This window comes from Tripterygium wilfordii, chromosome 15 (assembly GCF_013401445.1).
Source record: "Tripterygium wilfordii isolate XIE 37 chromosome 15, ASM1340144v1, whole genome shotgun sequence".
NCBI classification, from domain to species: Eukaryota; Viridiplantae; Streptophyta; class Magnoliopsida; order Celastrales; family Celastraceae; genus Tripterygium; species Tripterygium wilfordii.
Window position 1 is genome coordinate 7,541,834 of NC_052246.1, and position 13,592 is coordinate 7,555,425.

The window sequence follows — 13,592 nt, forward strand, 5'->3', positions numbered from 1 at the left end:
TTCTAAGGTGACGACATTGGTCTCGAGTTTTGACTATTCTTCGACCATTCGAACTAGCTTTTCTTCTGCTTCCTCAGAGACTGGAGTGATACCTTTCAGAAGAGACAATTGTTGTTCTCCTAGTACTGAGGCGTCTTCCTTAAGTTTTTATATGGATTCTTTCTGTCTAAGTTATCACATACTTGGAGTGCGAGGGTGTTCCTTTTGGAGGCATAGTTTTGAGAGTGGGAGAGTTTGAGAATATTTTTTATTTTTGAGGCAGAGGCTAGCGAGTACTTCGTGATACGGTGGGGAATCCTATTGCAGGTAGAGACCTTTTATAAGTGCTCGATTAATAAATGGTCTTGGGTGAAGGGCCTCATTGTGGCCTTTAGATTCATTTCGTTGATTCTGGAAGCACAGTTCTTCGTATGCCATCATGATGTCCTCTGAATTCTAAAGGCGATTCCTTATTAATAAACTCAATTATTTATTCTTTCATTCTCCACCTTTGTGCCTTCTTCTTAGCTTTTCTCATTATTGGGCTTAAGGAATGGGCCCTTGAGCCAAGCAAAGTCAATAAGTGAGGAAAGACTAATAAGGATAGAGGTTGGAACCACAACTACGCTAATCCCTAGAGCTATGCCTGAGTCTAAGCGATGAATCGACTGTAGCTACAACAAGTATATACATGAAAATTGTATGCACATATGGGCGTGTAGATGCAAAGGTGTATACGCGTGATGGTACTTGGTCTCTGTTAAGAGCATCTCTCGTTCACGCGCTGGGCATCAAGACTGGTATCCTAGTAAAGCTCCTTTTGACTTTACAACTTTTTTTGTCATTTGTCTCAAGATCTTATGGTAGTTATTAGCGCATTGGATCTTTAGAAAGGATAAAGGTTGGCTTTCTCGTAGATCTTCTGACTGAGAGTTACTCCTACTTTTTGAACCCGCACTAGTAAACTTGCGAGCAACGTTCTTGTCACTTATGTTCATTTCAATAATAATGAACTTGGAGTAGTTGCCATGCTTCTAATGTCGCTCAAATTTGAATGACCATGACATTTACTTGAGAAGAATGACTCAAGAATGAATTTTGGAGGGTATTTTTGGAGAGGGGACCCGATAAGAAAGATGAGAAAATGAGAGTAGGAACTTATTTGGAGCCAGGGATCATGGTTGAGAGCTAACTTCCGACCGAACTTTCTGACCATTGCCCCAATTTTCTTAATGCGATCGTGTAAAGAGACCTATGGCATGTTAATTGGTAGGATTCATGGCCATACTTGAGCCTTCGTCAATTGAAATTTGCTTGGACAACACTTTGATCTCATTGTAGCATCCGTGCTTTCACCATAGGGTTTATTGCACTCAGTCGTTTGGGATTCACCCATTGGACCTATCGGGCTAATTAATCCTTCATCTTCTGTCTCTGAGCAACATTTTTGAAACAAGCATGAGATGTTTTGACTTGACCTAGTGCAACTCGGAGACTACCCCCATTAGTCGGTGGCTTTCATACGGGTCTCGATGAGCCGAAATTGAACTCTTTAGCAATCGCCTAGGTTCCTTTATTATCTGCTAAGGTCAATTTACTTACCATATCCTTTTTGCGAAGGGTAAGCTTTTTGGACGTATTCGAGATTCGCCAACTCTCATCTCGGGGCCATCTCTTGAATGATGGTCCTCCACTTCTAGGAGTGACTGCCTAATTCTGACAATGTTGTCCCTAGCATTGGACGATCATCAATCCCTGTCATGAATGTGTTAAGGTCTAGTTCACTAGTCCGATCATGTTGAACTTGTTCTCTCCTAGTCAAATCACAGTCTTCGAGAGTTGAATCTAAAAACATCCATATGACTAACAGGCTTTGGTCTTGCCCCCTAATTTTCTAAATGATACAGGATTTCGTCGAAGTCCCCCATAACTACCCAAGGATCTGACCCTACCCTTGCGAGCGACCTCAAAAGTTCACAATATGCATAACTTAAGTGAGTTTCCGAATGTCCATAAAAACTTGTGAAACGCCAAGATGTCCCAAATAGCTTCCAATAAATAGAGACATCATTATCCAGCTCAGAGTAATTATTGAGAGTAAAAGCAGCTCCAACGTAGCTGATAAACTCATAATTTACATTGTTTTATACCTATAATTGCATTTATTTTTGTTTCGTTTGGGTTAAATTGAACTACCATATTGCCTAAAGTTTGCATTTTATCTGAATTTCAAGTTTGGAGTGAAAAGATATGTTTTATGCAACAAGAAAATTTAGACAGATTGCCCTTCTTGGAGGCTCTTCCACAAGGAAGGGCGTGACTTTTAGCAAAAATTTAAATTCACATTTGAAGAAAGAAAAGAGACTAGGGGCAAAAACGTCAAAGACTTATAAAGAATGGTTTGCAACAAAACAAAGAATCAATTTTGGATTAGGAAAGAGGGCTAGACTATTTAAATAAAAACACTTAATTGTTTTAGGGTTAGACAGAGACGGAGAGACTTACACCAAAGTAGAGGGAAGTTGGAGGCGCAATCCGTCGCAATTGTTTTCTCACTATTTTTAATGTTTGTTTTCTCTAAACTCATGGATTTTTTTAGATTGATTTTTTTTTTTGATTGTATGATGAGAAACTAATACTCATGGTTAGGGCTCTAATGTAGCCTAAACATGAATATTCTATGCGTTTAATTAATGTTAATTTACAATTATTATTTCATGATTGAGTGTCTATTGGTGTTCTTAATGATTTTGAATATCTAACCAATATTTGAATGTCGTGATGCTAAACTAAGACTAAAAGATGATGTTTAGGAATTTGCATATATCAATATATATCATAAGTTGCATGCTTCACAGACATATAGAAGTATGACTTGTAGGGCTCAGCATCGAACCGGGTAGAGCCGGCCCAGCAATATGAGGCCTAGGCCCGGGCCCAATTTTGAGAATCGGGTTTCGGGTCAGGCTTGGCTCTCAAAATGAGGCCCAGGCCCGGCCTGACTTTTTGACTATATAATATTTATATATGTATTTTTTTGGGGAAACGTATTATATATATATATAAATGTGTAATATATATGCGTTATATATATATGTATATGTATTATGTATATATATATACACATACGTTACAATAATACATATATACAAATATATATGTATATATTACAAATATTAGGAATTCTCCTATAAGTATACAAACTAAGGACATAAAATAAGTATAACTTTTTGACCATTGATTTAAGTTAAATGACTAGTGGGGTCCACTATTTTGAGTCACACATGTTTTAAATCAATGGTGAAAACATATGTACTTATTTTACGTCTTTATTTTGTGTACATATAGGAGAATTACTCTTATGTATATATATATAAATATATATAAATATAGACAGTGCACATTGCATTGTCTGTGTATGTATGTATGTATGTATGTATGTATGTATGTATATATATGTGTATATATAATATATGTAAATATATACATATTATATATATATAAATAATGTATGTTGCCTAGTCGGGCTTGGGCCGGACTCGGGCTCTGGCTGGACCAAAATTGACCCAAGGTGTCGGACTTCGGGCTAAGCTCGGTCTAATTTCTGACCGGGCAGGACCTAGGCTCGTAAGCAAAATGATGACCCCTAATGACTTATGTGGTTTTTGCTGTTTTGATTCAAAAATTAGACATAACAGGAATCGATAGCTTGAATACTTTTGATATCTGCTAGACATGGAGTATTGAATATGTTAGGAAAATTGGCTGTCAACATAGATAATAATTGTGATTGACATATTGACATACCAAAGGCTTCAAATATGATTGGTTATAATAAAATAAGGTGTTCTAATGCTTTTTTACTTGGAATTAATTAACTATCATCTGTTTATTCTGTTCTAGTTAATAGTTTAATTTACCTTAGTTTACTTAACAAAAATTTCAATTTCAATTGTTCAAATAACATTAGAATTATTGGTACATAACAATTTCAAACAATCCTCGCGGATCAATACTCCATTCATCATTATATTATGTGTATTATACATACACTTATGAACTTTACGTAACAGTAACCCCATAATGGGAAAAATCTCATTTTGGGGACTCCCTTTCAAAAAGGACTGCTCCGCTCCAACCAATCCCTCAAATCATTCCCAAAATGTTCAACCAACCCCACCGTCCTCCATACCTGGAGACTGGAGAGCTTCCACCGTCACCCAAAACATTAAAATCAATAGTTTATACAAACTGTTTTTCCCTCTCCTCTCCATGGCGCCAAGATCATCTCCGTGGAACAGTGGCGAATAACCTAACATGCGACGTAAAAAACTTGAAAGGCAACATTTGCTGCGTCTTCCTTCAAGTTTATCCGCAAAACTAGTCTTCTGCAACTTTTCTACACGACATCTGAAGAACAAAGGATCAAGCTCAGAAGTACCCCAAAAGTATACAACATACAGGTGAAGATCTCACCCAAAAGTATCCTTCTTCAAGGAGTTCAGAATTTGCATATCATGTAAAATAATCATCAATGCTCTTCCGAGACATTATTTTATGCGCTCAAAAGCAACAGGCTGCAACTCTTGCATAGCTAACTGAATTACAAATTTTAAAAGACCGTTCAAGTCGATGCCTATCACCCGTATTCCCTTACCTTTGAGTCCCACTGTATATACTTTACATTAGTATTTAAAGCAAAAAGAAGGCTTGAAATACAGAAACACATATAGCAAAAAAAAAAAAGAAATATACATCAATCTACTTCAATGCCAAACTACTCACCCACAATTTTTTTCCTGCCTAAGTATAGCTTCTTGCAATTGTTTAAATTCTTCCTCTACCACAACACATTCGAGTATAGTCTCTTCCCTGGCGTAAGATTATTCCAGAAAGAACGCAGGGTCTCATCCTGGCTATGCTGTCAATGTGTGCACAGGCTTCCACAGATAACTATTGTCAGAAAAAGTAAAGTAGCAACAATTGTTGCATTAACAGGATTGGTATTCCTATATAATAATGTACAGGTATCCTATGACGTTTGTCTCTCTGCATCATTATTTGAAAAAACCACCTTACTAGCTGCTTTCGATGGTGGCCTATTGATCTTTTCAAGTAACCGACTAAATACTAACTTAACAGGAATGCAAGCCACTGTAGGGGGACCAGATGATTCTGGCTTAAGCAGTCCATCCATTTGACAATTACTGCTACCATGTATTGGCTTACCAAGATATTGCTCAGTAGCAATTGACGACAGAGTTCTTGTTTTCTGACTAGAAGATATATTAACTTTCTTCGTCGGCTTTTTTGCTATCTTCCTATCTGCTGGAGGCCGGGAAATATGAGGAAGTGTCTTCACAAACAGGTTACTGTTTTCATTAAAACTCCCAGCATTTGATTTCTTTAATTGGGGTCTGCTTTCACCATCAGCAGCATCTCCACAATCCAACGATGATGATAGAGGGCGTGGGACCCGGGAGTTAGTCCTTCTAGCAGTCCTCCATGCTTGGGGAAGTACTGTATTTCCATCATGCTCAGTTGTTCCATTGCCAAAATGAGCAGTCGTAGAAAGGAGATTTTCTGTAGAGCCATTTTCTAGAACCTCAATTTGGATTGGGTGACCTATTATTGCCTTTCCATTTAATTTGCTCATGAGAGACACAATAGGGACATGTTCTTTTTGATAGCTTGCTTGCACCTTCAAATCAACATCAAATAAGATGGATCTTGTCCTTCTACCTAAATGATGATGACCAATAAATGTTGCACCAAAATCCATGCTGTCCTCCCATTGACCTTGCCTAGGTGAATGATCCTCCCAAGTCTTATTGTTCCAATCAACCATAGTACGACCCATACTATTTCGTCTCGCGGGGACAGACATCGATGCATAGGAATAACCCCTATTATACATGCCTACCATTTGGTCCCCAAAAACCTTCTCATCAAAATCAACCTCGTCATTACCATCATCAAAATAATCGCTTCCTTGGAATCTCAAACTCTGCCCATACGCTCGTCGCCTGAAATTGGTTTGGTTCATCCCATAAGTTGTTCCATGAAAGGATCCATTAAACCCTTTTCCACCAGCAACATCCAAAGACTTCTTTGTAAAATTGCGAAGGTTCCTCTTCCCCTTCAATTGCCATTTGGACACAGCTTCATTAGCAAGAAAAATGTCATCCGGATATAGCTGAGACATGTCACCTGAAAGTTCCAACTCACCAGGCTCCTCACTACTTGTGCCTCCATGCTCTCCTGGTGCTTCAGGTAGTCCCAGAGAGTGCAATTCTGCTACTGCTGGTGCAGCAGAACCTGCACAGCCATTAAATAACAGGAAATGAGTAAGAAATTTTGGAAATGTTGGGCACAAGCTAAGAAAGGGCTGTATGACACTTAGATGAATCATCGTCCATAGCAGCGTATAACAATATTTGCAAACAAAATCAACCTAAACCCAAAGACATTACTAAAGAAAGAAAATGACAGGTATGAAAATTCAATCCCTTGGTTACGATAAACAGAAATAAAGATAAGGCTTCACTCCTTTCATTATGCATATAGGCTTAAAAACTTGTAACTTGTTTCATCGTCCAAATGCTTCGGCTGAGTATTGAAGCACAAAAATCTAAAATGAGGGGAAAAGAGACGCTATACTTATTTCTGGTACGAAGAAATTAATAAACCTATCCGGATCTAAGTTCTTTACATCCAAGGTGTGTGCCTCCCATAATATGAATTAGGTTATCCCCCAGAAAACAATAAGAATAAACATACATGCTGTCACTGTGTCCCAGAAAAATTCGATCTAGGAGTGCCAGAATGAAAGCAAGGCGTTGGGGCCTTGGGGGTTAATTCCTGACCTCATGGTGTGCCCGTTGTTGTATCTAAAGTTATCTAGGAGTATAAAGCAGTTTTATGTCTCTCTTTTAAGTCCTGATAGTTCACGAGTGCAGGAAATAGATGTCCTACAAGACTTTTCTGCCATTTGTTAGACTTGGAAAAGATGAAAGTCTATATACGACCTTTACTCCTCACTTGTTATCAATAACCTTTGAATATAAAAATTGAGTCTCAGTTAAGATGACCCTTTTCAATCATTCCTTTCTTTGATTGGTAGTGCAATCAATCCCTAACAGTGATGAACTGAAGATGCCAAGCAACCTAGGGGTAATGTTTAGAAATCTAACTTTCTTGCAATAATAACTTTTTCTATGGAATAGTGCGAAGTGTATAAGTATTGAGTTCTTCAAAAAAGGAATTTGATACCAAGCAATGAAGAGAATGACAAAAGGCAGAAGATAAAACATAATTTCTGCACAGAGATTGAAATAATTTAATTGCAACAAGAAACTAGTTCTCACCTAAAATTTAGAAGATTCTGTTATCACTATAAAAAATTACTTAAACCTAAAGCATGACAGATACTCGGTCAGGATGAAAATAACAAATATTTCATGTATTTAAAGGATTGAAAAGCGATAAGGTAAAATTCTAACCTGAATGGACAGACATCTCATTGATATCCAGTTCAGTCTCAGAAGAATCATTCTCAGATTCAAAGGTATCAGATTCTGTAGAATCAGATTCAACATTTTCCAATAATTGTGAACCGTTCTTCTCAGCCAATAAATCAGGAGTAGGACGACCATCATCATCTCCGAGTTGGGAAGCTAGCATCCCAATGTGGCCAGGAGGAACTTCCTTAGAGTCCAAAGAATCACTAGATGAGTCCGGTAAGTAAGAACTCTTGCTTCTTTTTGCCCGAAAGCTGGCTTGTGTTTGATCCATTCCTGTAATAGAAAACAAACTAGTGTCACGTTGCAGTAAAGGTGGCAACATACGAGGGATATCTAATTTTGTACCACTCTGCAAAAATAGAACAAGAAGATGCTTTCTATTATATTTCTTTACCATGCATATGAAGTGTTCCTTTTCATCTAAAGAAATTTTACCATTTGCAGTATCTGTTCTGCCCATGTTAGAAGCCCCAGAAGGGGATTGAGTGTGATCATCAGCTGGACGCTTCTGAGAGGCTTCCGAAGAAACAGAATGAGAAAGTTTTCACTTCAAAGTGGCAGTCCTAAGCCCAAAGTCCTGCAAGCCTCGCATTCGAGGTGTGATTTCAGTATGATCATCTTCCCATGATGGTAGATTTCCATCTTTCGCTTTTTGAGGAAAGGAAAGGTTTCTGATAATCTCATCCTTGACAGCTGTCTCCACTCTGGGGTTGCTAATAATCTCATCCTTGACAACTGTCTCCACTCTTTGGATGCTGATAATCTCATCCTTGACAGTTGTCTCCACTCTTTTTGAAATATGAGTAGATTTAGAACTCCCAGGTTTTCCACTGCTATTTCTCAAACATTCTGAAGATGTGGTTGACTCCTTGACAGAACCAGATGTTTTGCTTCTTGTGTTCTCAGAAGCTAAATCTAATTTTCCTTGTTTTCTCAATTGTTGCTTCTCAAGTTCAAGTGCATGAAGAATTGCATCTTCACGCCGTGCATATTTCTCCCTTTTCTTGATTGGCATGCCATGGGAGGATTCAGCCCTTTCAATACAATCATCAAACTCACCACATCGAAATGCCTTCACACGCTTAGATTTCTCTAGATTGTACCAATCCCTGTGAAGACATGCCACAAACGACATCTTACAAATGAAACAGAGAAAATTAGCCACTCTATATGTATAATTGATAAATGAACAGGAGTACATTGTAGAGAGAACTTCTAGTAGCAGTACAACTGATGGCCATATATGGAAAAACTAACTTCAAAAAGAAATGGGCCACTTGGCTTCTTTTTTTATACTCCAGCTTTGAGTAGATGCAGATTAGACATGTAACAATATAATTCAGGATGATATAAGCCTATAATATGACTGATACTGAGTTGAAGGCAACAAAAGAAGAGCAGCAATCCAACTTCTTCTCAATAAAAAATGTCACCGGTTAAAAGCAAGGAGCAAATCCCAACGCGACAAGAAAGTCAACCAAGTTTTATACAACCGCCAACAAACGGAACGAAATTGCTCGCATAGCTTTAAAGCCATTGTTCTACGACAAAATTTAGAAAATGGCCGGATAATGGGCAGCTAGCACCGTCATCGCATCTTGTAGATGTGAAGATGATGACAGTTACAAGATAAAGGTATAACCTTCTTTTCTAACAGCTCTCCATCAAACACTCTATCTATATTAGATAAATCAGTACTTATAGGCAGCTGCAAGTATAAATTTCACCATACAAGTCTTGAGTGCTTGGTGGAAACATAAGGCTTAGGTCCTTGCCTCCTTGGAAATGCCATTGTCATGACAGTAATCCTACAATTCTGGCACGCTGTCACTCTTCAGACCTGTTTCACAAAGTGCAGGTCATAATTTCCAAATACCATGTTGAACAAGTTCCAGGTTGGGGTGGCATTGCAGGGCTTATCAAGTCAAACCATCACTTTATACGGACAACTGAACAATTTCCATCACTTCTGCCATAGTCCACTACAATAATTCAAGCGAACAGCTCTGACAAGCATTGGCCACTCAGGCAGAAGTCATTCTTAAAATTAGACCCTTATTGTCTTTCAAGCATTATGGTGGCAGATGTGACACAAGCCTTCACATTTCCCATTACCCATTATATGAAACAGTGAAAAAACTTCACTGATCTGACCAGAATAACATTGGACCAGTTCCACCAATGCCATAATTCTCAATCGAAACAAAATATGATTTTTTTCATTAGTAGTCAACATAGAACATCTTTTTTGATAAATAAATGTTATCTAAGAGTGTTTTTACTTGCCATGGACTTCCAAATCCAAAAAAGAACACACTTCTTAATTTTAACCAATGAGTCATAAGTAATCATTCCTATTTGCAGCTAACAGTAAGCTCGAAGGTGACAATCCTATTCACTAATATGATGCTTTGCAGATACTTATTTTATTCACTACATGTCAAAAAGGTATTGAGAGAAACTACAATTAGTCAGTCAAGCTAGTTTTCAACCAACCTTTGCACATCAATAACTGAATATATTGAGTCCTGAAATGAAAAGTCATTAGTAAACAAATATTTATATGAGAGGAGGTGGCCATAATCAAGAACTGGAGATCAAATGACAAACTAACACATTAAAGCAGCACCACAAAGAGCCACTATGAATCGGAAACAACTTATACATCCTTGCAAATCCACATGAAATGTCCATCCGCTGGAAAAAGGAACTATCATCATGACTTTGTAGAGCTACGCAAATGCATTGCACATACAAAGAAAGCAAATTAAGAAACTGCAAAACCAATAAAGAGAGCATACCAGAAAAGAAAAGGAAAGTGGAGCAGCAAACCAGACACCAAATGAAAAACAAAGTCTTTGGGCAAATTAAACCAACAACATGGACTAAATGCTCACTCAAAAAACTATCCTTGGGAACAAACTTTAAAGGGCACCATCAACCAAGATATTTAGATGTCTCTAAAGAAACATACAAGCTAACAATGCTTCTAAATCGTAACCTTCCAAAGCTTGAACAAATTGAAACAAATAAAAGACGGCATAAATTTGAAACTAAAACAGACTTACACGCTAGCATCTTCCCTTCCAAGAAGCTTGACCGGAGTCCCTGATCGTGGCGACGTGAGATGGCAAGACTCGAGCTCGTCGGCACCAAGTATCTTCCCCGGCCACCACGACCCGTTCCTCCGCCTCACCCAAACGATCGATCCCACGCCACAATCCGATGCACCCGATCCAGAACTATCCATCTCCCTGATCCCGGTCTCTCCCTTCCCCTCTCTCTCTCTCTATCTTTCTAACAAGTAACCGTCCAAAAAAACAAAAATATAGAACAAACGGAAGTCGCTCTGTCACTTCGTATGCGTGTGGCTCAGCCCCCGGAGAAGAATAGGGAGAAGCGGAGGATCCGAAAGCAGGCGTAATTGGACGATCCGACGGGACGGAATTGGGTTTGGGGCGGGTTTTCCATTCAAATTAGGGGAATGCTCATGATATCCCCGGCTTTTCTAGGGTTTGCTAATCGATTTGTTTACGTCTCTCGAAAACTCAGTCAGTGGTGGTGGTCGGAGTAGCAGTTGTATGAATAGCGGTTTTGGTTTTAAAAAACACACGAACCAGAGACTCAGAGAGCTCAAGAGTCCAGGACCAGTAGTGGCGATGGTGGTACGATACAGGTGTTGAGTGGTGTGGCTCACTGATTTACACGCGGTGACTCGCACGAGTCACACAACGCGTGGTGCACGTGCCTCGGGCTCTCGTACGTATGGATGGCAACGGGTCGGGTACCCTTCCAATTAGTGAATACCAAAACCGTTTCCATTTAAGGTACACAATACCAAAACCGTTCCAAAACCGTTAACCATTTAAATTTCCAAAACCGGAACCGTTCCATAACCATTTACCATCGGGTACCCGTTTACCATTTAACTTTTAAAATTTTTTTTTATTTTTCTATAAATGTATAATTCAATTTCTTAAAAAATAATATGACTTATCATGTTGTTCAAGTTTGAATGTATAATCTATAATTTTATTTAATATGCTTGATCATGTTAAATTTATCATCCTAATAATATATATTTACATATATGATTTATAATGTTATTACTATAATTCACTTTTTTAATTAAACGGTTCGGGTACCCTAAACCCGGCATCAAAAACCAAACCCGACCCTAAACCGTAACGGGTTTGAAAATCAAAACCAAAACCGTTTCCAAACCCTATAGGATCGGTTTTCGGATTTTAAATGGACCGGGTATCCTATGGATAATGTTCGGATCGGTTTTTTTTGCCATCCCTACTCGTACGGGCCTCGAGTTTGGGCTAAAGTAGAACCATTGTGCTACTCAAACTCCTCTCTAAATTGGATCGTAGAATCATGTATGGTACTGATATATAACCATCTTTATAGTAGGGTTGTGCAAAGGAAATCGGATCGGTAACCTGATCAGTCGGTCCATTGTGAATAGGTTGGTTGATTGAGTTTGCTCAAACGATTTTAGAAATCGAACCAAACCAAGATAAACTGGTCCGGTCAGTGGTTTAAAATTTTTTGGAACCACTTATTAACCAAACTTATATATAAAATTCTCACATAACGGTCTAATATAAGGGTGTAAAATAAGGGTTACGTTTTAATGGTGTGGGTGAATGAGATGATAAGTGGGGTCCACTGTTTTGGGCTTTCAACTCAATGGTGTAAATATATACCCTTATTTTATAATCTTACATTACACCCTTATATGTCTTTTAATATAAACTATTGATATGTAACATATACTATTACATGAGTTTATTTGCCGTTAGATTAAAATCAAACATGTTCAGTAATCAGGTTCAGTTCAATCTAATAGTCAATACTCAATATTTAAATAGTTAAATTATTCAACTAGAAAATAGAATAATAAAAAGTAAAATGATAACCACTTAACAATTAACAAGTTCATTTCGATTTTCGAAGCCCTAGCTTTATGCCTTTATGACTTCATGAAGAGATGGGGAATGATTTTCATTTCGAAGCATGAAAGCAGCCTTCTACGACTCTATAGCACAGTATTCGTGTCTTCGATTCTTCGACGGAGTTTAATCATCGACAACAATGCTTCGTCTTCAAACCACAGCTCCTTCCGATCTTGTTCAATAGGAGGACGAGATGTAGAAAAGTTTTGAATCATTGATGGATGACTATAATAGTGAATCTTTGATACTTGTTCAATGGGTCTTGATTTTTTTTTTTACTTTTGTTCTTAGGTCAGCCTTGAGGCCCAACCTTGATGACCCTAAAACCGTAACTGGACCAAAGCCGAATCGCAATATTGGTTAATTGTAGTTACCGGTTTTGGTGGTTATGATTTCAAAATATGTAAAATCATTGCTTTCGGTCGGGTTAATGGTTTGACCTTAATGGTTCGGTTAATTGAACCGTGCGCACCCCTACTTTATACCGTCTCTATAAACTTCATTGCTTATATCCCAGTAAAAAGTATTCTAGGAACGTCTTAGCAGTGACATGTCATTTATCAAGCATGTGACATGTAAATTAATTATGTCTTTGTTTAAATTTTTTTTTCCCACTCACGCTGACTTCATATGATGACATCATTATTTTTTTATTTTTTGAAACGAAATTTGAAAACATTTTATCTCTCAAAATATATATTATATTTTTAAAAAAATTGAAATCAGTATGTAAAATAATTCCCGTCTTAGCTCTTTCGATTATCTACAGGTATGGGGCACATGTAAGAGAATTAGCCTATTATATAAGGAGCATTTATAAAATCAAATGTATCATAATCTCAGACATTTCAATTGAATTCACCAAAATTCACAAAATCCAAATAATTTCGAAGTAGCAACATAAATCAATGAGATTTTTTGAAAAGAGCTATAATATCAATGACATTGAAATTTCAATAAATACTTCTCTTGCCTATATTTTTAATCATAATCCGCAATTGGATTCTCATCATCCCCTACCTACAGCTTCCCCTAGTTTCATCAATCCGATTAGTAGGACGGGGATAATCATCCATATGCCTTCTCGTCAGAAGGATCATGGGTATTCAAGCATAATCAGTGTGTG

At 37.8% G+C, this 13,592-nt stretch overlaps 1 pseudogene; it reads right to left on the reverse strand.

Annotated features, from left to right (window-relative positions):
- Positions 1–4,470: 4,470 nt before the first annotated feature.
- On the reverse strand, positions 4,471–11,241 carry LOC119979840 (annotated as a pseudogene).
- Between the last annotated feature and the right edge of the window lie 2,351 nt (positions 11,242–13,592).